Raw genomic sequence first — 4,810 nt, 5'->3', positions numbered from 1 at the left:
CTTACTATATCTTACACTTGCTCAGAATACAAATAGATGAAAAAACTCAGTAATTCATCTTCTCCAAAAACTGTCTTTTATAACTCAAAGGAAATCAATTCGGTTTAATGAGAATTAAAAATCAATAATAACTGCATACTTCCTCCATAACAGTAATAAAACGGCTAGAATATAAAACCGAAATTAATGAATTTAATTGAGAATATTAAGTTGACAAAAAACCGTTATGGAAATCATAATTTAAATCTGCAAAAAAATAACTTTTAAATCAATAGACCTCCCAAGGCCCCAAGGCCCCGCTCTCCCGGATTTTTTAAGTAATATAGATATATATAATATACCTAGCCAAATGCATGAGGTGAGACTTGAACCCAAGTCTATAGTGTGGGAACCCAAAATAATACCACTAGGGGTGCACATACCCTATCCATACCCACCAATCCTACCCTACCCGCCAGTGTTGTAACCTTATCCTATCCTACCCATTATTTGGCGGGTAGGGTGACGGTTAGAGATTTTTTTACCCACCGTTAAATGGGTAGGATGACGGGTAAAGCACGAAATTACCCTACCCTACCCGCCTACCCGTCTAATACTGAAAAGACAAAGTAACCCTTGTATTGTTTTCTCCTCCTGCCTATTTTTTTGTTATTTTAAAACATATTAGGGGTAAAAGACAAAGTAACCCTTGAATGGATTTTACTTTATATCGAACCATTTCATCTATTTTTCATTCGAACCATTTCTCTCTTTTTATTCGAACCATTTCATCTCCTCGTCTCTGCAGTAGCGAAGTGAAGTCTGGGTTTCGATCTGAAGCTGAAGATGTAAGTGATTTGTGTGTTCGATTTGTGTATCGTTATGTGTTTGAATCTATTTTTTTCTCATCTCAATCCACTTTCTTATCTCTGCAGAAGAGAATTTAGGGTTTCAGGCTGCAAGTGCAGTTTGAGGTTTTGGGGGTTTCGATCTGAAGATGTAAGTGTTTAAAGCTTTCAATTTGTGTTTTGATTTGGGTTTCGATTTGTTCTTTTGGATTAGGCTTTCATTAAGGTGTTGATGTGTTAATTAGATTTTCTATTTTATATTAGTAACTGATTTTGAAATTTTTATGAAAAACCCTATACTACTGAAATAGAACGTGGGAATTAGGATTTCCCTGTATTCTTTTGCTTGGGTTTGTTTGCTTTGTTATATAAAACCCTCTTTGCTTCATCTATTTGATTATACTTGGTTTTCCATAATTTAAGTGTTTTGAATTAGATTGCTATGTGTCTGCCCTGATTTATTGTGTATTAACTCTTTGCTTCATCTATTTGATTATGCATACAGATATTTCTTAAGAGAAACGATGCTGGTGACCATTTTCCCTCACTTGCAATCTGCTTAGGCTTTGAACTGTTAAGTACCGTTATCAGGTTTGGTTCCCTCCCTTATAGACACATTTCTTGATCTGTATCTTTGATAATTTTAGATGAATTTTCGTGTCTTTGCTTCTAGTTGTCCGTTGTTTAACATGTATGATATATGGTCAACTGTTGTTCAAGTAAATCAACTGACTTAAGTGTAGCTTATGGAACCTTTTGTCTTATAAAATAATTCTTAACATAGCTCAATAAATGAATTTAGAGAACAAAAGTAGGTTTGTTCTATTACAGATTGTTTCAGGGAGCAGAGCTTATACCTTGTTACAAAACCTATACATCCCACATATGATGAGCATGATTAGACACTCATACCCCTTAAGAGTTCTTATTCTCATCCAGGGAGATATGAGAGTCAAATTGATAATAGGAATTTTATTTCATTTTTTTTGTGTGTTAAATTGATTGAAAAATCATAGGGTTTCAATCATAAATGGTGTATCTTGCTTTCTATTCATATCAATTGTTACTCTCTGCTTAAATGTTTGCTTTCTTAATTGTTTGCTTTCTATTCATATCACTTGTTCTTTGCCTTATAACCTCTATTTCTATTGGGAAAAGACAACAAAAATGGTTCGAAGTTTGATATACTCACTTGGTGGAAAAGCAATGCTGCAAGATTTGATATTCTATCACTTATAGCAAGAGATATACTTGTTATTCCCGTCTCTTCATTTGCAAGTGAATCTGCTTTCAGTACTGGAAAGCGAATACTTGGTCATTTCCGAAGTTCTTTAAAACCCCGAACTGTGGAAGCATTGATTCTCCTACAAAACTGGTTAAGGACACCGATTGATATGGATCCATCTACATTTGGAGCTGAAGAGAAGGAGGATGACGTCTTAGAGTTAGGTATACAACTTTCCTACATTGATTCTCCTACATTTGTCAAGTCTCTGTTGTTTTCAGTTTCTTACAATATAGTATAACCATATGTATATTTCTATCAGTAAGTATACTGAGACCTCTTAATCAACATTTGTTGGTTCTCCTTCGGTGCAAGGATTTCTATTTTATCATGTTGTTGTAATCAAGTGCCATGTAGCTTGAAGTCAGAATTGCTTTACAGTTTGCAGTGCCTAAATCAGATCTTTTGATGACTGTAAAGGATGATTCAAGCATATAAATGCATTGTATTGTATTAGGTGTTGTAGAACTACCTGGCATGTATCTCATTAGGAAACCGTGAAGTTGCAGATATAGTTATGGTGTCTTTTTATTGATGTAGTGGTGATATATGCAAAGATATGTGAACTCGGAAAACAAAAAATATGCAAAGAATGACGGGTACTTGAACATGATTAGAGTTAGGTCTCTGTCATTATTCCTGTGTATGCTTGCACATGGTTTTGTTTGGCCATAATATGTTAAGGTTATAAGATAATGTCCTGCTTATTAAGCACTTGTAGATTTAGGATAACATTATTTCATGTCTGGGTTTCTGCCTTTTCTGAAATAGACTGCCTTTTCTGAATACAGTGCTCTGAGTTGCATGTTAGTTCTAAACCTATCAAAGGAGCAGTTTCTTCTTCTTATTTTTCTGTATTTTTTTTGAAGTATAGTTACTATCTCGAACTCATAGAATTTAGCAATTTCCTAGCTTATTATTTTGTCTTTCAAACAATAACAGATACAGAACTTGTTGTGATATTACTTGATGTTGGTATTATGACTGAACTTTGCATCAAATCATTCACTATTATGACTTAATCTAACAAGAGATAACTTGTATGCAGATTTATTTGGTGATCTTAGTACTTATTCCATCATCGTAGATGATGATTGAAGAAGAAGGTCAATATGAAGAGCTTTTGGTGATGATATTGTTATATGAAGAACAAGGTCACGTGAAGAACATGGAATTGGGCTGGGATTCATCGTCTATTTCAAAAAGAATACAACTCTTTTCTTGAGAATACTTTTGTTTGTACATTTTTTATGGTTATGCTTTTGTTTCTAAATTCATCGTTGGTCTACTAGCACAACATGCACGGTCCCTTTTCTTGTTCAGAGTCTGAAATTCAGACTTCAGAAAGTCATGGAGAAGGGGGAAAAAACGGTTATACCCGCCACCCTACCCGACCCGACCCGCCAGAGAATGGGTTGGGTAGGATCTTACCCGTTTAATGGCGGGTAGGGTGGCGGGTAAAAATTTTCTTAACCGCCAGTAAACGGGTAGGGTGGCGGGTATAGGCCATATCCTACCCACCCTACCCGTTGTGCAGCCCTAAATACCACCACAATAATTCTATAAGTTTGATATAATATTACAAAACTATGTTTTTTAAATATATATATCTCCCAACAATTCCCCACTTATATTTTAAAAACATTGAGCAAGTGTTGTATAATTGTGCATCTGCAAAGGTGCCTTTCGACTTGAACCTCTGCATAGTGTTAAACTTTCTAAGTACCTGGTGACTAGAGTGACTTGCGTCTTGAACTCTAACTAATATTAGATTTTTTAACACACACAACTATACCTAGAGTAAAGTCCTTAAGTTCGCACATTAAGACCATGTGCTTATCCCCTTTTTTTAACAAATGATCTAGAGAAATGCCCAATTTCTCATAGAAGGCGGCCACACCTTCACATTCGTATAAGTGAGTCTATCAAGAATACTCCTGTGTATCCCACTCTAACTTAAGAGCTATAGACATCATTAAGAGCTAAAAACTCATTATGTTTCCCACTTCAGGATATCATGTTATGGGAATGCATGACTGTATCATATCATTTATAACTTCGTCTAGTCCCTTTGAACCTATTTCTAGGTTGGGTATCCATTACAAATGACTCAACTTCTAAAGGGAAAAAGTCCCATGCTTTTAGAGGTATTCCATACCTTTTCTCTTGCTAATCCTTTCGTCAAAGGATCAGCTAAGTTTCCTTCAGATCTCACATGATCTACTCTAACAACGCCAGTTGTGAGAAATTCTCTAACTGTGTCGTTCTTTCGACGTATCTGTCGATTCTTATTGTTATTATAACAATTCTCTACTAATCCGATAGCTGCAGTACTATCGCAGTGGATCAAAGTGGCTGGTATCGGTTTTTCCCATACTGGAATGTCTGACAACATACTCTTCAGCCATCCTGCCTCTTCAGTAGCTTCTGCTAGTGCCATCAATTCAGCCTCCATCGTAGATTGGTCTATAATTGTCTGTTTCTTTGATCTCCAAGATACAACACCCCCATCAATAGTAAAAACATATCCACTGGTGGCCTTGGAATCATCTGAAAGAGTGTTCCAATTAGCATCGCTAAATCCTTCAAGGACTGCGGGATACCTCTTATAGTGTAATCCTAGGTTTGTGGTTCTTTTCAGATACCGCATAACCCTCTCAATAGCATCCCAGTGTTCCAAACTAGGATTATTGGTAAA

The 4,810-nt window shown here is 35.8% G+C and overlaps 1 long non-coding RNA gene across 1 annotated transcript; it reads left to right on the top strand.

Annotated features, from left to right (window-relative positions):
- Positions 1–774: 774 nt before the first annotated feature.
- Positions 775–1,560, top strand: LOC113304100. Its single transcript, XR_003338050.1, has 3 exons — positions 775–827; positions 915–978; positions 1,333–1,560. It is a non-coding gene; the product is annotated as an uncharacterized LOC113304100 (long non-coding RNA).
- The last annotated feature ends 3,250 nt before the right edge of the window (positions 1,561–4,810 follow it).

Source organism: Papaver somniferum, chromosome 8 (assembly GCF_003573695.1).
Source record: "Papaver somniferum cultivar HN1 chromosome 8, ASM357369v1, whole genome shotgun sequence".
Taxonomy (NCBI): domain Eukaryota; kingdom Viridiplantae; phylum Streptophyta; class Magnoliopsida; order Ranunculales; family Papaveraceae; genus Papaver; species Papaver somniferum.
Note: the sequence above shows the minus strand (reverse complement) of the source record. Positions and strands in the feature narration are given on the sequence as shown.